The sequence below is a fragment of the Onychostruthus taczanowskii genome, unplaced genomic scaffold (assembly GCF_017590055.1).
Source record: "Onychostruthus taczanowskii isolate IOZ18803 unplaced genomic scaffold, ASM1759005v1 scaffold102, whole genome shotgun sequence".
Taxonomy (NCBI): Eukaryota; Metazoa; Chordata; class Aves; order Passeriformes; family Passeridae; genus Onychostruthus; species Onychostruthus taczanowskii.
The window spans coordinates 1100465-1122860 of NW_024496748.1; positions in this window are offsets into that span (position 1 = coordinate 1100465).

Genomic DNA, 22396 nt, shown 5'->3' on the forward strand with positions numbered 1-22396 from the left:
TTCGGGATTGAGATAAGGACAGCAAGAGATATTACTATCACAAGAAAAGCAGGTTTGACCTAGGGAAATTTGTTGAATTTCTTACAGGACAGTAGGAGATATTTCCAAATCCTTGAAACACATTCATCCCTAACACCTCCCTTCTTCTTGGCTTTCAACTTTACTCCTGATTTTCTCTACCTTCTCCTCTTGAATGGTACTGGGGATGAGGGAAAGGGGATTGTGTTCAGTTGCACATTGTCTCTGCTACTCTGTCCTCCTCAGAGGGAGGACTCACACTCTTCTGCTCCAGCATGGGGTCCCTCACAGTAGGCTCAGTTCTGCACTAACTTCTTCACTCTGAGTGCTCCCCAGAGAGTGCAGTTCTTCATGAACTGCATGCGTGTGCCCCTTCTGCAGGGTCACAATTCCTGCCAGCAAACATGTTCCAGTGTGGGCTGCTCTCTTCACAGGGAGAGATCCTGCCAGCAGCAGGAATCTGCTGTGAAGAGACCACTCTTCCCACAGGTTCTTTTAGGCATCCACCTGTTCTGGTGTGGGGTCCTTCAAGGGCTGCAGATGGATCTCTGCTCCACCATGGACCTGCAAGGGCTGGAATGGCATGGCTGCTTCACCATGGTCAGCACCACGTACTTCAGGGGAATCTCAGTTCCTGGCATCTTGAGCACCTCCTTACCCTCCTTCTTCACTGACCTTGATGTCTACAGGGCTTTTTCTCTCACATATTCTCATTCCTCTCTCTGGCTGCTATTATTCCTCTGCAGTAATTTTCCCCCTTTTTAAAATATTATCCCACTGCTGCTGAAGATCTTGGCCCTAAACAGTGGTGGGTCTGTCTTGGTCGCCCTAACAAAAATCACCCTGTAGGCCCTCTACTACCCACACCTTGCAATGCCAACCTAACACAGTGTTTAAAAAATCACCTTCAGAATCATCTACTGATCATCTTTTATAAATGAGGGGTTATTGTGCCTCCAAGTATGTCTCATAAATGAACAGGGCATTGAAGTAACTACCCATCAAGAAGGATACTTGAGCCAACTTCTGTTTAATTTTTAAGTCCTAGTCTGTACCAAGTTGAAGGTAATGTGGCAATGTGCTTCTTTTACCTTCTGTAAGCTAGCATCTTGATTTGATATAGTTTGTACCAGTTATGACTGACAAGCAGTTTGAATTTCCATGTCTCACTGCATTTCGAAGCTGATAGCAATAGAGTGTGAGTGAAGACACCAACATATTACAAATTGATGAGCAAGTGTTCTTAATCTGAATCATATGAAGAACCACAAAAGGCAGAAACTTACATGAAGAAAGAAAAAAATATCAAACTAAAGGGCTTTTAATTCAGTTTCAGTAACATTTCTGGCAGAAGGTTAAAACTACCTTTTTTGTTATTTTAATTTTTATCTTCATGTTTTGCCATTTAAAAATTAGATAAAATTTCCCCAGCTCAGCTACACAGTTTAAGAGTAACTACACTAGAGTGTCATCAAGAAAATCAGAGAAAATCTCCTAGCCAAGAGAGATGAATTGACATTGCTGGAAGATATGCCATGTGCTTCAATGACAGCCCCTGGTGCAGAACTGAAACAATCACAAACTTTACAAAATTTATAAAGAATTTTTAGAAATTAAATAAACATTTAAAATCAAACTTAGAAATTGAGTTTAAGGTTATCATTTCAGTACTAAGCTATTAAATATTGCAAGAGATAAAATCAAATCAACTTCATTACAGTGCAACAAAGCAGTCTGTGTAAATCAAGCCTGCATAAAGATCAACCATACCCTGTAGCTTGCTTTCATGTACTTTAAGCATAGTCAGAAACTTCAGCATGATTCTTGATGTACTTCCTGCATATACCGATAATGATTCAAGCTTGCACTTGAGGATTGTCTCAATTAGAAGTCAGAATAATCCATTACTTGGAGGAAGAAGCAGAGTTAATTTAGCAGTACAGCATACAGTAGCATCTATTTGTGGTCAGATAATACAAAGGTTTGATCTCCTTGAACAGGTAAGGGAGTAAATAAGCAAACTGACAGAAGTATAGCTAGATAGCAGTGCTAGGAACTAGTATATTTTGGTTAAAACCTGCACATAGGAAATAAAATTAGATCAGGATTGAAATCCAATGTTCAGACATCGTATGACAAAATATAAATTATAGATCAATATATTAATTTATTATAAATAAAAATTGTAAACGTTTTTCAATTGTGATTTATTAATATCTATTCTAATAATATATTTTTTATTTAATATAAAATTGCACACATCAAAATATGTCATTACTGATGGGAGTATAAATAGTTTTATTCATTCTGCATTGTGCAACTGATTCTCTTCCACTCAGAGAGTAAGTAACATAGTAAAACCAAATGGACAATCTCGACTTTTAATTTCTATATTTATTTAAAAAGTGACTTTTAGTAAATCCGTAATTTTATTTTCTTGTTAAATTACACTAATTTCCTATAAGGTATTGTAATAATTTCTAGCAGGCATTATGCCAAAGTATTTGTAGGCTCTCTTTATCATATGGAAAACAGATTCAAAAGTTACACTTTCTAAATGCATTTTTCCAAGTATATGCAATGAAAAATCAGTGAATAAGATATTTCATGCACAGAATTATAGATAGCTTCATAAAGGAGAAGACTCGGTCAAAATAATTATGTAGATTTCTTAAACAGAGCATAAGTTGGCTTTAAGCATGTACATCCAAAAAGCCATCTAAAAACCATCTCTTTTGCAACATCTCTCCAAGCACCCAAAACTTGTGGGCATCTAGTTTTCACCTTCTGTGTGTTCTCTGGAAGACAGCAACTTCCTTTGCTTGCCCTGTACTGCTTTGATGTGAGCAATTAGTTTCTCCTATGACGATGAAATCCACGAACCAGGTGCAATGAAGCCTAAGTCTTCTAAGAGCATTTAGTGAGAGAATTCAAAGCATCCCTGTAAGAATGCTTTAGATAGAGCTCTAATGTTATTTAGATAGAACTCCTTGAAAATTCCATTAAAGTGACGAACTGGTGGTTTAGTAACTAGGTCACTGAGTAGGTGAGTCCTGCTTTCTCAGGACTATTGTTGCTTCAACCTTGGAATGCTTTAAAAGAAAATGGTTATCTGTATATATATATGAGCATCCTCACCACAAGGATGCAGAATTATTTTGCTCTATAGCTTTCTGGTATCATGAAAGTTACCTTTCTTTCTGAATACTGGCCTAGAAAGGAAACAATGAATAACATATCTATGTTGCATCACCTTCCATCTTCTTGCATGAACTTTCTATCACTTCTTCAGAAGGCAAAAATGTATAGAGTGCTGCTTTCCTATCTAAATCCTCAGGCATGAAAGTAAATGTTCTTAATTCTGAGAGAATTGAGAATATCAGAGAACATGTCACTGCTCTTGCATAAGATCACTGCCATCTACACAGCTGCAATATTTTTTCACATTACTTTCTCACTTGACTGATAGAGTCAAAAAATACAATTCAGCTTTTCTGTACACTTTCTGATGGTACAAAACATGATGCAAAAGCCCTGGTGAAGGACTTATATTGGGTATTCTGAGGAATATCACTTCTTTAATCTGAGCCTTGGAGCTCTTTTTTTCTTGCTCAGTGTTTCACAAGGCAGCTAGCTTTTGGCATTCCTTGCAGCCTACAACCTTACAGCACCTCTGACAGCTCCTTTCCTAAGTGTTCTGCACTGTCTCACATTCAGCTGCCAGTTACTTCAGTCAGCATGAAGCAATCCCAAGAACAGTTTAGCAACGACCAGTCCTGGGGCTGATCACTTTCTTCACAGTGGGAAATCCATTTGCTTCATGTAGGCATCTTGGGCAGAGAGATGTAGAGATGCCCATGCTGAGACAAAATCTTTCCACTGGTCATGTAAAATTTTGTATTTATCTCTTTTAAAGACATGTGCCAAGAAAAAAAAAATCCCAATTATAACTGGTCTGCCACAGTTGGGTAGGATCCAGGTTAATATTGCTGTGCATTTTCATCCTCAAGGTGAGAGATTTTGTGAGTTTGAAAACAGCAAAGACAGGAGACAGATGAGAGGATTTTAGGAGATGGAATATTGGGCCCTCATTTGAACTGCAAGTACTCAACAACCAGAGGTGCTACAGTGTGTGCAGAGAAGCTGTCCATGGAGCCTAAAGTGAAGCAACAACCCTGCTGGAACAGGGAGGGACAAAGGGACCACCTGAGGAGACACCCCAGGAGAATGTATGAGTCCCCCACCCTTTCTGGGTGCCTGTGCCCACATCAAGGCCCATGTTCCTGCAGACCCCTCACAGCTGGGATCCCCTGGTCCCTGCTTCTGGAGATCAGCCCCTTGTCTGCGGTGCCTGAAGGGAGGTCATTGGAGCAGCTCCAGGGCCGATGTCATACAGGGCCTCTGTGAGGGTTTGCTGGCCACAGATGCCTAGCACAGCAGTAGTGTCTGGGGAGCACCCAGCCCTGCACAGACCCCTGGCTCCCTGGTGATCCCCTCATCCTGTGACCCCCAGCCCTTGTTCTAGCACTGGATCCCCATTGCCATCATATTGACTTTCAAATCACTCTTCATGAGGAGGCAGAGAAATACCCAAGTCTCGTGTACCACTTTCAGTCCCCCTTCCCAGCGCCCAGAGCAGAGAACCAGGCAAATTTCTGGTAGGGGCTGGGTGCTGGGAGAGGTGTCTCTCCCCGCTGTGCAGCACCAGCAGCAGCAGTGGCATGCTAGGAGTCTTCTTTCCTGGGAGTAAGACCTGCCCAAAGGACTGAGTGGACTTAGTCAGGATTGAAGTGCCTTCAGTGAGAGAAGCCATCAGTAAAAATGGTAGACTTGGCTCCGAAGTTTTTACATAAACAGAGGCCTCCTATGCTGAGGTCATCTAGCCTAACTTCTGCTTAGTTAATGGAAAGAGATATCCTGTTTCTTGTCAAATATAGATGATTAATTGGATCTTGCTTCAAAACACCATGTACCTTACAAGGTCAGCATAGGTTATGGTTGAACAGGTACTTGAGAAAACAGAGTTTTTAGTTAATATCAACTAATCTAAATTAAATCCAACTGCTTGATGGTCCTCCCCATCACTGGATTTCTGAGCAGTCCTGACATTGCCATGACCACTGAAAGTCTGCAGTTGGCCTTGTCTTTGGAATCCTAGGAGTCAGCATCATGATTGCCCAGATCCTTCAGTAGTCAAGTTTCATTCCTCTACTGAGTTATATGTATTCTGCTGGGGCATTGTGATGGGAGTGAAGAGATGCAGGGCTAAAACCAGGATTTTCCAATTTTCAGTTGTCATTGCACTGGTCTGTTCAAATCTATCAAATAACGAAATGAGACCTCTAGGATTAATTACTAAATGACAGCAGTGACAAAAAATTGTAACGATGGTTTCTAGATTTTGCATAACTTATGCAAAAGTTGTTTAAAGGCTCTCCATGGCATCTGTGTTTTTACTCTTATTCTGTGTACATCATGACTCCCATAAGAATGATGAAATAGTTCAGGTGACTTAATTTTTTTACTTATTTCTTAACTGAGGAAAAAGAAAACTGAAAGAAAAATTGGATAGACAAGTTTGATTATTGAAGTAAAACTAGCTATAACAGCAGAGGCAAACTTATCAAGTGGCAACAACTGCTGCTGCATGAGAGAAAATCTGGAGGAAAGAGGATGAGCATGATGAGTTGAGCACTGCAGGAGCAAGTTTGGTACACCTATTTGTATAGGTACACTATATTTGTATATGTGGGGTTTGAGACCAGGAGGAAATGTAAATGTTTCTCTATAGCAAAGGCTGACTGTATGGTAGAATATCATCTGAGGGATGTCAATGAATGTATAGCACTTAAACCAGAGAATAAATTGCATATTCAGGCCCATATTTATGCATGGAAAAGCAAGTGCTTGTGCTCAGTTAACACTAGAGCTACTTACTGCAAAGCTTGTGAAAACAGGTCTTTTGTTACTGAAGCATACATAGCTTCTTCAGCTCAAGTACTTTGTGAAATTATTGCAAAATGTGCGTATGGAGAGAAACATATATTTAGCCACTTGCAGCTGTGCTTTATCTGATAAGCTAAATAGTGTAAGACACCTATTCTCATTATTCCAAGTGCTGATTTCACTTGTAAATGGCATTTCTAAGTTTTGTACTAAACATTTTTTTGTATTGGAATTCAAAGATGTTCCAGTTCAGGATACTTTAAATGCTTCGGGTTGCCTTTGTACCACACGGCTGAAAATAAGCCAACAAATAAAATTTAGATACTTTTTAAAAAAAGCCAATATTTTTATCACTATCTTCCACAAAAATTTTGTTATTGTGGAAATCACAGTATTTCCACAAAATAGTACGTTGCAGGCACTTCTTTTGTCTGTTCTTTCAACTTCTGTTTCTTCATTGTTCAAGAGTAGTTACTTATCATTCGTTTTTATAATCTTCAACATGACATTGTCTAAAACTCTTAAACTTAAAAAAATTATCTTAAGAATCAGAATTCAATAAAAACCACTTTTTCATGAAGCACCATATATTGACATTGAATGCAGAAAAATCATAACGTTCTCATTTTCTCTCAGTCAAAATATCTCTATGAACTGCAGGGGATACTAATATCTTTCAGCAGAAACCATATGTCAGACCACAGTGCTTAGTAAATCTCTTCCAGTTATTTTTTAATAAAAAAATAATGTGTTCAGGTGTTTATTTTGTTTGGTATAAAGCTTTAAAAGCAGTGATACTGAAATCTTAATATTTCCATTACATTATTTAAATCCCTTTGAATTCAGAAGGAGATTTGCAAGATGCATCAAACTCCAGTCAAAATAACTAAAAAAACCTCCTCAAAAACCAAATTAATGCAACTGCTTCATAACATCATTTTATTTCTTACTTTGTTTTTTATGGATCTTTGCTTGAAGCAAGTGGGAACTGCAATTAGCTAATTAAGACTCTGAGGCTTGAATATTATTGACCTTTTATGTTGTGCAGTATTGGTTGGCAAGCATAAAAAAATTGTATTCTTCCCATCTACTTAGGGCTCTCCAGGACACGACTTCTAATTGCTTTCTCAGAAATCTTCCCCCCGAGTAATTTAAATATAGGGCACATACTGTTATTTCCTCCTTGCATGGTGTTTGCTGAGCAAGCAAACAGAAAGACACAGAACTGGAAAGGCTCATGAATGAATACTGATTGCATAGGGTCATATCTTTGTAGTTTTTCCACTGGTGCATGAAGGGGAGGAAAACTGCATTTGGTATCCCTGATATTTTTTGAGGCATGCAACCTCTTCTTCAACAAAGCAACCACCTCCCAGCCTGTAAAAAACCCCCTCAAACTATATGTTGAAAACAAAGCAGAGACATGGATATTTTTCTTCCTTTACAGAGCACATTTGAAGAACTGCTTCAATTCTGACTACTTAATTTGCATTTTTATAAAAAAAAAGGTTAAAAGCAAAGGTTATATTGCTCAACAGCACGCAGTTCAGATTGCTCTTTAGAATCTGCATTACCTCTAAGGCAAACAGGCTGTTCCTACATAAGAGATTGTCTAGCTTGTTGCAGAATCACCTGTAAATGTGTAGCAAGCCCATGGAGCTTCAATCATTTTCTTATCTGTTCTATTGCCCGCAGGAGAGTCATTACTGCTGTATTTACAGCTGTCGCAATAGTTAATATGATCTAGGCATAGCTGCTTGTTTACTCATTGGTGTGATGTGACAGTTTCATAATAACCATCATAATCATGGGTATATCAAACAAGAAATATTTTTTTATTCCTATGAAGATACTGTTTTCAACTTCTACCAAATTCATTGTATCCAGTCCTTTAAATTATTGCACTTGGCTCTGATATTTTTAGCTTTATTAACAGCTTACAAACACATTGCTTTTTATTTTTCCCTAAAGTGGAAGAAAAAACTGACAAGGATTTTATTTTTCCATATGAAATGAGTTATTCAATTGTTAAAAAAAAAAAAAAAGAAAGCTCTCCCAAAAGGTGAAAAACAAATAAAATTAGGTATAGTGCTAAATTCTAGACCAAGAAATAAAATAAATTATGATGCATGAAGTTAGTCTGACAAAAAAGTGGAAAAGTTCCTAGCATACTGAAATGCACCCATTTACTGCTACATTTACCTAGCATTTTATCTGTTTTCTATCAGGTTCAGATTAAACAGATGATTTTAAGCCACAGCCTGAATGGTAAAAGCTTTGGTGGCCAAAAGACAAGGCTCCTATGGCTACACATTTGGATATTTTGTATGACTGATCCCAAACCTCCTCATCCCTCCTTCCTTTTAATCACATGCCACCCTCTAGAGATGAGGAAAAGTTAACAGTTAGACAGTCCTTCATTTGTCTTTCATAGCACGGTGAAGCAAGAAACTCTCAAATGGTAACAGAGCAGACCATTGCTTTTGTTAAGCCTTTAATCTTAGTGTCAACCAAAGCCTCACCAGATGAAATGAAGTTTTTCTCTTGCAGTTGTGTGAACATTTGTGCTGTAGAAGCTCACTTGAGATACTGCACTTGGATATTATGTCTCTCCGTGACTGGCACATTAAAAAGCCAGAAATAAAGCCCTTGTGAGGCTACTCAGAGTGAATGAATTGATAGATCCATCCAGGAAAGAATTAAACTGAAGGCTTTAAATGAAAAGCAATGAATTTATAACAGGATTATACAGCACTTTGAATCAACTTTGTACAATGCTGAGCTGAGAATTCAAAGAAAAACAAGACAAGGCACAAAATATTGTAATTTATAATTGGCTAATGAGACCAGCAACACAGGAATCTTGCAGCTGCAGCAGATTGCCACATAGTTAGAAAGACTGAAGAGGATTCTAGTTCCTGTGCTTCACCAGTTAGCTTTATAAAAAGACAGTTCCGGAAGAGTGAGGTTGCATCTAGCTTTCTTTGTTCCTCAAAATTTATAGATATTTTTAGGTTGTTATTAGGTTGTTTTTGGGTGGGTTTTTTGTGTGTTTTTTTTTTTTTTTTTTTTTTTTTGGGGGTTTTTTTTTTTTTTTTTTTTTTTTTTGTTAGTTGGTTTGTTTTTTTGTTTTAGTTTGTTTGGGATTTTTTTATTTTGGTTTTTGGTTGGTTGGCTGGTTGTTGGTTTTTTTTTTTTTGGTTTTGTTTTTGGCTGTTCAGGTGCATCAAATTTGGCCGAAATTTTGAAACATTTTTAGAGCAGTTGGATAGAACTTATTATCAACTAATCAACAGGCTATAGTTGAAGCATTCAGAAGTTTCCTAAATTAGGAGATTTTCATAACCAAAATGTTTGCTTTCTTATGCTTGGTTTGTTTTAAAGGTGAGCTTGGGGCTTGTTTCATGATGGTACAGTTAGATTAAATTAAATTTTTTACACTGAATTTTACATACAAACCAAACCCTAGATTATGTGTTTACCAAATTCAGTGGGAAAATACACCGAAAGAGGCCAAAATTGAGAAGTTTAGGATAGAAAGTTACAAAGACTTAAGTTAAAAAGACTGAAGTAAGGGTATGAAATGAGATATTAATGGAACGCTGTCATTTCTTGTATAAGGTACACATTGCTCCAATTAGCATAAATAAAAAAAAGAGCACATTTTATTGCACAAGATTTCAACTGAAACTATTTATCCTTTAGCTGTCATCTCAGCTGACTATTCACATACTGGAATAGGCAATAAAATCAGCTCTCTAATGCTGCAGAGCACATTAAAAAAGACAAGATCTTGGGTAAATACTCTGGTTTTTTTAAATTGCATACAAAAATCTTTCCATTGTAATATTTTATGTAGGAGCTTTTGATTTTCTATTGTAAATATATATATATATATATATATATATATAGTTATTGAGTACCTCTGCTTTTGGAAATATCACACCAGTCAGAAGAGTGGTCTGAAAAACAGTAGTAGTTGCATCCCTAGAGAGAGTAATCCTTGCAAAAAAAATATTACATTTGGGAGCAGGCATTTAATCAATAGTTTGCATTTAACTATAACCATCCTGAAGAATATCTATATTTGGCTACTTTTGAGTATCTCTCACATTTTTGACATGTCATTTTCCACAATCTGATCCGTGTTGTAGGGTTCTTGTCAAGCCTAATGTTGCCTATGGGCAGTTAAATTTGCTCGGGTTGTTTGAGAAGTGTTTAGAAGAAGGAAGACAGATTAAGCATCTTGGATTTTGTAGATCAATCTCCTGTGTCCCAATAGTGTCTGCTATCCCAGAGATAAACCTGTCCTTTCTCCTTTGACAGTCTGGACTGTCAAAGGCAAAATCAGGACTCCAAGGGTACCACCATGCTCTCCAAAGTGACCTCCAGCTTCATGAATGTTTCCTAAACCACCCTGCCCTTCTCTAACTGATCACAGGTGTTTCATACAGCAGGACAGACGCCCCATATTTTCCTCTACTCTGGGTCTGTGTTGATCCTTTTCACCACTTTACCTTCATTTGTGTGCTCTCTCCAAGTAACTCATCACCCTTTCTTAGATTAGAGTCTTCTTTCACAAGACACTTTTTGTCTTGAGTGAGATTACAGTCTGTGCAGCAGCTGCAGATCTAGCTCTCTCATTACATTAAAATTGGAAGCAATCAAACCTGGTAAATGGAAACATGCTATTACATTCTGAAAATGCATGTCATTCAAAACTGTAGAGTATCCTCATCACCAAGCATGTTTTGAAAGTTGAGGAGAGAATAAAGGTACTACTATAAATAACTTTAAGGTGTGGGCAGGTTTGGCTGTTTTGTTTTGGTTTGTTTTTGGTTTTGTTTTGTTTTGTTTTGTTTTGTTTTGTTTTTTAAATTTTTATCTCTGTCTTCTATATGTTCAAAATTTTTCAGAGAATTTGTGATGATTTGGCTACATGAAAAAATTTTAACCTCAAAACCTGGGCATAAGGAATACATAATGTTATGTTTAGTTCTGAGAGGAATATATAGCCAAAGAAGTTAAAGCTGTGTTTAGAAACAAATCTGTCGCTTTCAACTGTACCTACCCTCAGTTTGACACTGATGAGGAAACTCCTGCAGCGTAGGTGCATAGGTGTTTTAAAGGAAATTATTCTCTTGAGGAATGCTAGACTCATTGCTTTAAATATTGCTTCTCACTGCAGTGTTAAAGAAAAGCGTGTTTGTCAGATTTATTAAAAACAAATCTATGTAATTCCTTTTCCTTTGGATGTGCATATCTTGAAATCTACTTCTTTTTGCTGTTAGCATATCAATAAGTGATGCTTTTCTTTCACTAATGACTCCATCAGAGTTGTATCTGGTGGTATACCAGCAAATAAGCCTCAGTGAAACCAGTGGCATGTTTCTGATGATCCAGTGACATGAGATTGAGCTTTAATAATTTTTTTCTCTGTCAGACTTTATTGTTTGATCATTTTCTCAGCAGTCAATCAAGCCTCTTTCTTTTTAGTTTGTTCTTTCTCTGTCTTTCTGGTGTAAATTGGGAGCAATCTTCTCTGAAGTTAGTGCAGTAATTGTCTAAGGAGGGAATGAGACCACTTTTGTGCTAGCTTTGGCAACAGCCTTCAAATAAGCAAGTAGAGAATCAAAAAAACTACCCAACAGCCCTCAATGTGAAGCTAACAGCTGGCCTGAAGGCCTCGCAGACACAAGTAACTTTGACCTTGACTTGATCAGCCTGCACCCATGAGAAAAGAATATAAACATCTTTAAGGAAGAAAGCACTGAAAAATGGAAGGTCTTAACCTCAAAGAACAGATGCTAGCCAGTCTTGCGAGCAGCAAGTAACTAACCAATTGAAATTAAACACGGTGCTTTTAAAAAACTCTGTAAATATGAGCTGTGAACAATGAAGATTGCTGTTGCTGCTTGAAGAAAAGGTGTCTTGTCCATCTCTACAGCGACACCTCAACAATACTGACAGAGTATGATAGAGGAAGCCAAACATCTGAGTCAGAAACCCCACCAGTCGCTGTGATGACAACTGTGACTACTTTTTTTCTCTTTGACCTGATACATGGTAATTTAGTCATGAACTCATGATTCATTCAGCATCATGAATCACATTACTTGTTTCTGTGTAGTAGAGATTAATTTTAACTGGCTTCACTTTTCCACTTTATAAGCAGATATATGGGATACTTGGCTAAATGTTTTACATTTTCCAATTTCTTTCATAATTTGACAGTGCCAGTGCTTTGAGTTTTTAATTAAAGTATATTTTTGATTATATTTTACTGGCTTGTAAGACATTTTTTTTGTGGGTAATCTTAGTTAAATGGATTTATTCAATGCTTCTTTGGAGAATATGTATCCTCTCCAGGTACTGCTCCTCAGCAGTGCATTAGAATTTGAGTCAAGAATTTAAATTACCTACTATACTGAAAAGCAAGAACTTTTCCAGAGCACTGATGGACTGAATAGGCCACTTGCCTATGAAGTACAGCTTAGTCTTTATTTTGTCACAACAGCATCAAATTTTGTACTATAAAAAGATAGTATGGTAAAAATGTCCTATCTATACGACTGTGATACACTGCTTAGGTATATCTAAGTGGAACTTGATCCCCTTTTAACTGAAGTCTGCTCTATTTTGTAATCTATGCAGCTGCAGACAGAGGAATGAACATAAAGATAACCCCTTCATATTGTTTTTTAATACCCTGACTTTTTTTCTAGGGTTTAAAGTTCAGTGTGAAATTTGCTGCACAGCACTTTTTCAGAAAAATAAGTCAGTGTCAGTGACCTCAGAAATACTCAGAAACATTTTTGGCACAGTGACATTTGATTAAGTCTAGGAGGTCATTCTAAAGAAGTTAACTTAGATTCATGGCCATTCATGTGTCTTCTAGCGCCCAGGTTTTTTTCAGGGCTGACCATCTCTACCCTCTCAGGTTCCTTACTATTTTTGGTGTTCACAGAAAATCTAATAGGAAATAACTTCCACTGAACACATGACAGTATAAAGAAGTTTAAAGTTTGGTGAAAATCATGGCTTAAAAAATCAGATCTATCTAATGTCTGGTCTGCTCTTGTGGTATGCTTTTAATAGCAATTACTACCAGAAGCTTCCATGTAGGTGTATAGCTGCTTATACAGATCTTAGTCAGAGCACCATCATAGCAGGTGCTACATTTCTGGAAGGCTCAGATCATGTTCTGAATCAGAGGCAGAGATTTATTACTTCTTCATAAACGTCAGAAGACCTATTTTGTTTTCCTAGCCCTGTAATAGAGAATTTTCTTTTTCTTTTTAAGAAATGGGAAAAGAAGATTTTTTTTTTTTTTACCACATCCTTCAGATCCAAGCAATCCTGCTCTGTGGGCTGCTGTGGAGACAGAAGACAAAGATTGCAGGGACAGTGCTGCAAAAGCAGTATCCTAGAAATATTTGAGGTGCTTAAATTTTCAAATTGTAATTAAAATCAGAAAACAATGTAAGACAAACTTCATTCAAGTGCCATTGAATGAGATGTTTGTGGCAAATATTCTGTCTTTGCATTTTTGTTTTTAAATAGTTAGTAGTTATTGATAACAGTTTAGTTTTTAATAATTGTTTGCTTATTACATAGTATATTAACATACACTCCCACAGCATCTACTTCATCAGGATATTTAAAATAAACCAACAAAATATATATCAGTTATAACTTTTAACTTTAGAGGTGAAATAAAAGAAAGATTAATATGAAGAGTAAATGAAAATGTATTCTTCAAGTAAAAAAACAAATGCTTATATTCATTTGGTGGTTAAATGTTCCAAAATTGTGATTTAAGAATGAACGGTATGTCGTGATTTAACATAGCTTGGTTTTTAGTTAAAGAGAAAATCCATCAGTTACAGAAGTGATTCTCTGTGAGAACTGCTAACAGCTTCCTCTGGAAGACAGAACAACAGAACCAGCTGGCTAGTTTTGAATATTGAGACCCTGTTAGCCCACCTAAGACAACTGGAAATGCCTCTGTGAAATCACACTTAAAGATGACCCAATGCCAGGAAAAACTCTTTTGCTTCCAGCTTTTGAACAAGTACCAGGACTCTGGCCGGCCCAGGCCCTGCTCCACCGCACGGCCCACGTGGCCTGGCGGGGCCAGGCCAGGCCCTGCTCTGCTGCAGCGCCATCCTGCTGGCACCACAGAAATTCCTGTGGCTAAGAACAGAGGCGGCTCTGCTAGCCCATGCAGAAAGCAGCCTCGTGGCTGGAATTCTGAAATTGACCGCAGCAGGGGCCAGAAAACAGCTGTGCAGCCAGAGCAGCGGCCAGTCAACAGAGATCACATGGCTGTCCGCAGGCCCCATCGAGATATGAATTCTTTCAGTGCACAGATGAAACTTACAGATATCAATCCTCCCTCAAGTGAGAGAAAAAGGAAAGGGTGAAAAGAAAACAACATAGAGACATCAAGATCAGTGAAAGAAGAGTCACATCCCAGATGGGATGAGAATGAGGAGATGCCTTAGTCTTGGACTGAAATTCTCTTGTACAGAAATGGTGAAGATATAGTTGATACATCCACCTCTTTTATTTTTTTCCATGTAACTCATGGAATGCATGGGGGAATGTGGTATTCCATCCATAGCTGTGAGCAGAGACATCAGTGTTGAAGCAAGCAGATGTTGAAGTAGCTGTAATCCAATTAGAAGCTTGAACAGAGAGATGAGAAACCTTGCCCCAGGGATAAAATAAGAAAACCTCTGTTCCCAGACATAAAAGAACTTTTCTATACTAAAACAGCTCATTTTTAGGACTGCACCCCAATAAGCTGAGATAACCCATGGTGTTAGTTGTGGGAAGGCTACCAAACCGCGGGAGGAACTTTATGATCACAGATTTCTGGGTGGCTGCTATTTGTGAAAATTAAAACCACGAGAGTACTGTTTCATGTGGAAAAGTCTCCATAGCATGGCAGAAGAGACTCCTCTCCTCAAGTGAACTGAAGAATGTTTTAGAAGTGGCTGACTGAAATTTTTTTCTCTGTTGTTAGAGAGAAAAGAAAGAGTAGTTGGTGTTGCGGTGCGTTTTGAGGTGGGGCACCCCATGGATGTCCCCGAAGGGCCCCCTAGGCTGTGAGTTGGCTGGCAGCAGCAGGCAGGCAAGGAGACTCCACACGGCTTCTGAGGGTGCTGATCAGATGAAGGTTTATTTGGGGTCCCAACCCCAGGAACAGCATGGCTACTGAGGGAAAAGGGGGGAAGGGGGAAGGAGGGGGAGCCTAGGGGAGAGAAGGGGCAAGAGGAGGGGAAGAGGCTGAGAGAGAGGAAGGGCTAAGAGCCAGACTGATCCCCTAGCACAGCTTAAGAGGGGAATTGAAGTGGGCGCGGAATCACATTGGGCCAATGGGATGACAGATACAGGATGGTTCAGGGCAGGACCACAGGCTTAGAATATACCATACATTTCGGAGGGGTGAGACAGAGTGCACCATTTAAACAAAATGGAATACAACAAGTTGGGGGAAGGAGAAATGTTGTGAAGGTTTATTCTGACTTTTTATTACTTTTTACTTATGTTAATAAAGTTTTCTTCATACCCTTTAAAGATTTGAGCCTGCTTTGCTCTCCTCCTAATCCTGATCTTGCAGCAGAAAATGATTAAATTATTCTAGATGGCGCACTGGCATTTGGCCAGCACTAAACCCACTACATTAATTGGTGTGTTGGCTGGGAAACTCTGATTGGCAAACCAAAACCACTACACTTAATTGGTGTTTCTGCCCAGTTAAACTGCCACTGTCACATGGTATTAAAAGATTTAAGAACTAATATTTTTTTAATATCAAAATCTGTCAACAGAATTTTAAAAAATACTTAATGGATTTTTGAAGCTATTTCTCATCTTTAGGACTTATAGTTTTGGGTTTTTCTGTGTAATTTTGAAAGAGAGATTTTTAAGTGAAGTTTTTCACTCATAAGGATCTCAGATTTAAAAATACCCTAAATTCAAAAGCTTGAGAATGAAATATCCAGTGGAAATAACATCTTTTCAGGCTTTTATTGACATCCTTTATGGTTTTAAAACTGTTTTATGCCGTAAACAAAGATTGTTAATGAGCTTTGGATTTCAAAATTTGCATCTTTAAAGTAAAAAGCAATTAAAAGGTGTTTTAAATACGGTACTCAAATGAAGATTCACTCTCCAATACGCAATTCACCAAAAAAACGGTCTCATTGACCTTTTGGGATCTGTAGGATGTCATGAAAATATGAACTTCTGTGAACTTCCAGAAGACAGCAAAGAAGCTTGAGGAATCCAGAGCACTGGAACAGCTGAGTCTCTTCATAGCTCAGCTGAAAGGCTATGTACAAGGTTTCCATGGCAGCAGGATATGAAGACCTTGCAAGGCTTCTGTGATCCTTCATCTGAAGAAGGGTATTAACTTGTAAAGATACCAGTGAAGCATGATTTACAGGAGACATACTCCTGGTTTGGAGGTCAGTCTTCAAGGGCTATGGTTCTGCTTTGATGCCTCCCATTTCTATGGTCTCTCAAATCTCACCATTTTTTTCCGTTCTTGAAAAATTCTTAAAGATGTCAGAAAATTCAGAACTGTCATAAATCTTAAAACTTTGAAGAAGTACTTCAATTACTGCTTAGAATATTAATTTTCCTCTTGTGTTTGTTGTTTCTATACAAAATAAAAATTTGATGCAAATTTTCCTGTGACTCTTGAGCTCACTGCACTTAGAATTATCCTGAAAATATAATTATATTTATAATATGTTATAATCCCAGGATTATAATATTAAGTGACATGGATACAGAATTAATATACATGTTTGTGCTCCAAAACTGTGCAAAATGGGCATAATAGTTTGAGTTAGTACAAGTTTAGATCATGCTTCATATTTCAGTCTCTCTAGTTGACTAATCAAATTTTAAGTCTTAAAATAAATAGAATTGCATCACATATCTTAAAATAAATAGAATTGCATTACATATGTTAGCACAGAACAAAATTGTATTTCTAATTTCCTCATTCTCTGCCCTACCTTTAGGCTGTTCTGTTTTTTTATCTGTTTGCTTTAGCTTCTGGACTTCCTTCCAGAATCCATATGACCAAAGGCATACCATAACCTGAAAACAGGGATAGAAATAAGAAACATGTTCACATTAAACCAAATAAAATTAAATTAATTTAGTGAAGATGAATCTTGTTCAGTAAACCATCCTCAGATTTATAGATTTTGGAGGGTTTGGTGATGGTGTAGAGAAGTTCACAAATATTTCAGTCATTCTGAGGTGAAGCTGCTTAGTGACTTCTTTGTTCACTTCTGAATTCTCTAGAATTAAACAACCTTTAGTTTTATATTAACATTTTTATGCTTAACATTAAATTGTCTGTTCCACATAAAAGGACAAATATAATACAGATACATTTTTAAAAATTTTTTTCATCCTGTTTGCAAGTAATCAGTTTATCACTGATAAACAGTATGAACAGTGGTGGTTCATTCTAGATCATCAGTGTGCAAATGACTTTGAAAAAGACTACTTAAAATCTGACAGGCTGGATTTTTAATTCCAAAAAAGACAATGGGAGCTGCAGAAAACAGTAGCAGCCTTATCACACAGTGATCAATTGTGAAGCTCCCTAACATTTCAAAGTAATAGAAAATTATGGGATTAATTTAAAATCACAGACAAAATTGATGGAAGTTTACAGAAGCTTGCATCAGATAAGGAAGTAGATTTAATTTACTTTTTTATTTATAATATATATAGATGTAAATTCTCTATATAAAGTATTCTATCTATCCCAGAGAAATGAGTGTACTGGAGTATAGCTATATACATCTATTCATGGGCATAATATATTATGTGTGTGCAAAGAATTCCATTTGCAGATGTACGAGTCAACACTGCTAATACAACATCCTGTCACATAAGAAATATGAAGCAGAACTCCAGTTCGAAGAATCAAAAGAATGCTTCCAAGACACATAAGATTTGCGCTCATTCATTTTAGTAACCCGTTAGTCTGAAGTTAGCAGTCTAATTTCTGTAGAATTTTTCTGCAGTTCAGGGCACTGCCTCCATTTTGGAAATGGAAAGACCACCAGAAGCTTACGTTGGATGAATTGCCTGTTAAAGTTCTCTATTCCTGGAATGCCTTGTATAAGTAAACTGAAATAACTAGACATTTTACTTAGGCATCTTATTTAAAATTACCTAGAGTTCAGCTAGCAGAGTACAGCCACAATGCAATAGTCTGTGCAGTATTTTGTGTAAAAGGCTGTGCAGAAGAGGTCAGGATCTCCACTGGAATCAGCATTGCTGGGCTCCATAATGGGGTGAAATGCTATGGCGCAGCCCCCAGCACCAAGTGGAACAAGTTTCCTTGTAACATCAGAGACCTAGACTCAAACTGGACTTCTGAATGAACTCTGGAGGCCCAGGGCTGCAGTGGTGCCTGGGACAAAAGGAGATGGTCTTGTATGCAGGAGATGTGTTGTATAGGAGACGTGTTGTATGCATCACCAAGTAAAGGAGCTGAAGTTGAAATCAGACTCTGAAGGAGGAAGGCAAATTATACAAGTGGGAAACTGCTGCAGGGGCTGGAAGTCCCCTCTGCTGACATAATTGACTTTTCTAGGGAGGCTTGCTGCTTCCCAGGGCCTGAAATCTGGGATGTTGTGGAATGACTGCTAAGCCTTGTCTGACTCTTAGAGTACTATGCCTTGGTGTTCTTCCATGTTAGTACTAATGAAACTGCCATGGACCTGGAATACATCAAACATGACTACAGAGCATTGGGGATGAGAGTAAAGGGCATGGTGGCCCTTCTTGATTTTGATTATTTTCTTGATCATGGCAAAGACCGGGAAGGATTTGAGGGAAAATGGCGGATGCTGAGGGTCAGCAACTCTTTACATAGGCAGTGTTAATAGCAGTTTGTTTTTTATTACAGCAGAAATCTCTTTGAGGATCATGAACTGCTAGAATGACAGCGTCCACCTCTCTAGATGGGGAAAAAGCATTTCTGGTAACTGGCAGGCCAAACTGGTGAGAAGAATTTTAAGTAAGGAACAGTCAAGGAGTGAGAGGATGACAGAGCTAACTAAACCTAGTTAGTGAGTCATCCTCTCGCTTGTTGACTGTAAAACAAAGTGTGCAGTGTCATGTGAAGACTAAATAATCAATGGCTAATCAAATAATAAGGCTGAAGGGGCCCTAGGTCAAGTGTTTCAGGCTTGCACAACAAAGAAAGCCAAGAGCATCCTGCACTGCGTTAGAAAGAGCATTGCTGCCATCAGTGCTGGAGGTGCATTATCTTCCTTGTCTGCTTAACTTGGTGAGATATATCTGGAATCCTGGGTCCAGCCTGGACTCTTACGTACAAGACAGATATGGACTTCTCAAGTGAGTTCAGCAAATAACTATGAAAATTATTAAGAATCTGAAACTTTTGGCACCTGATGGGATGCTGAGAGAGCTGGGACTGTTCAAGGTGGAGAAGCCTCAGGGGTATGATACCAATGTGTAAAATGAGCCAGATTATACTCAGTGGTGCCCAGTGACAGGAGAACAATCAATGGAAACAAATACAAGGAATTCCATTTACATAGAAAAAACCTTTTTAAAATTTATTCTTTTTTCAGTAATGGTGTGTTAAAAAAAGACAAAAAAAAAAAAAAAAGTATAGTATGTCTAGATAGGAGTTTCTATCCTCAGAGGTGTTCATGACTGGACATGGTCCTAAACAACCTTTTCTAGCTGAGAAAAGCTGACTTTACTTTGAGAATGGAGCTTGGACATCAGCATTTGATCTTTAGTAGTGCCTCCCAACCCCAAAAGTGATTTTGTGAGTGCCCCAAGTTTAACAGCATAGGTTTGAGTCTCTGATAAAAGGATATTAAAAGTGAAAGATATTAAGAGTGAAAGAGATCACAGTATATATAACTTTTCACAAACGTAGCAAGCTGCTGAATGGTCTTCTGTTTTCATAGACTTTAAAAACAAGCAGAGATGAATCTAACATATCTAAACTGTGGATTTCTATCAAAAACTTGCCTAGTTTCTACCTATTTTATGGTGGAGTTTACAACTCTCACAATTCTAAAACCTACAGCTACACAACATTTCATAGATGAGAGATACAAGTCCTGAAACCCAGAGTCTTGGAACTCAAATCCTGAACTGGGGATTCCTGTGGCTCCAGTGAGACCTCCTTCACAGAGGAGCACCTGCATTTTTGTGTACCCACTCCTTACAGAGTATGGGAAACTGAAAGGTCCTTTATTTACTGTAGGCACTACTAAGACACAGTCAAAACATCAGTGTGCAATCAAGATTATTCTCATACTGAATCCAAAACACAGCACTGTACCAGCTACTAGGAAAAAAACTAACATTATCCCAGACAAAACCAGGACAGAAATCTATTGAAGATCCTCCAAGAGATAGAAAATGGCATCAGCTTTAAATCACCAGGGTTCATTTGAGCAGAGAATGGAATTTGCTTGTACTGTTGCCAAAGCTCCAGCTCCAGCTTTCTAACTATCTTCAAATCATTTTGTTCAGATAGCTGTAGCCCAGCTTTGGTGAGGAGTAAGGCTGCAGTTTGGTTGTGGAGCAGAGCATGCTGATAAAGAACTCAGAAGTGGAGCAGGCACAACTTGCACCACAGGCTCAGTAGCAGCTTGAAACCTAGCCTTACTGCGGAAAACATTAAAAATTCCTGTTCAGTGAGGTGTAGCTAAAGTGAAGCACCTGTCTGGCTAACAAATTACCTTGTGCATAAAAAAACCAGAACTGCAATAATTAAAGTCATATTTTAAAGTTATGAATTGGATAGTATTGTTTTTCAACTTAGTTGTCTATCTTATTTTCTCCGTTAGCAAAATGCTGTTAGGCAAGCTAGTTGTATGTATGAATAGAGAAAATTAGCTCACCAAATGCCAGCAGGTTTATCTTAAGTTTTACTCAGCTTCTGGGTGAAGAGTCAGGCCACTGTTTTCTCTACAGATGTTAAACTTAATCCAAGTTGCTGTCAATCCATCTCAGAGAGGTAAGATATCAGGATCTTCTGCAAATCATTAAGATCTGTAGTTTCTGTTAAAAGTGCTGATAAATCCTGCTCCCTTTAGAGATTTTGGAATAATGAACAGACATGGAGAGAAATCATAGAATTACAGAGTACTTTGGCTTGGAAGAAACATTAAAAGTCTACTAGTTTCACCCTGCTGCCATAGGCAGGAACACCTTCCACTAGATCAGGTTGCCAAAAGTCCCCTTCAACCTGGCTTTGAACATTTCCAGTGATGGGGCATCCACAGTTTTTCAGGGCAACCTGTTCCAATGTCTCACCACCCCCACAGTAATTGTTTTTTGTTTTTTTTTCCTGACAGCTAATCTAAACCTCTCTTGGTTTAATGTCATTATGCTTTGTCTTATCACTACACGTCCTTGTAAGAAGTCCCTCTCCCTCTCTCTTGTAGGCCCCCTCCAAGTACTCGAAGGCTCTTCCCCAGAACCATCTCCAGCCCTGTCTTCTTAGGAGAGATGGTACAACCCCCTGATAATAAGATCAAATTCTATGAATATGAGCTTGTTACTTAATTTCTACTAAAATAAATGGGAAGTAGAAGGCTTTTTTTAAATCTACCTGATATTTATTTGTGGTTTTAGGCATTTGAATTCCTAGCAAAATTTGTCTTACAGAATCTTTAAAAAAAAAATCAAAAAACTTTTTTTCCTGATATATAACCAGCATGGTCTTTGAAATAAAGTAAGGAAATCCCCCCAAGAACTTCAACAATACCCCTAAAAAGATGTAAATAGAAATTTATATGACATTATAAAAAGAAAAAAAAGATAGGTAAAAAACCCCAGAAGCTAGAGGTGGGGGAAGTGTTACTTGCAAAATTAGTATTTTTCTTTGAGAGGGTCTACCTGTGGTCTTGCCTGGATTACTGTTGAAGTAAAAACTCAGGTCTGGAAAAGTTTAGACACTTCAGTGCAAATACTCCCTTGGGGCAATTGCACCTGCTCATGTTACATCTTTTCAAAGCAATGGGTAACTGGTTTAATTTAGTTAACAGACTGATGCTTTAGCATACCGCTCCACTGGTTTGCACAGCTTTAATACTTTCTTAAAGTTTAAATTAGAATTTTGACTTCTGCTGAACTTTTAAAATTACTTTATCTGATATATAAATCCGGTTTCTCAATACTAGTAAAAATGTTAATTATTACTTAAGTCCAAATATAAGTAGAGTTTGTAAAATGCAATATAGTCAGACTTTTAAAGTATTTTTATAATGTACTTTTGAAAATATCATAAAATTTTAAGATACTAATAATTCTACTACTTGACAGAATTATGAATTATGAACAAGTCATGTTCTTCTTCCAGTCCCTTTTGAAGGATGCTTTTAATGCAAGT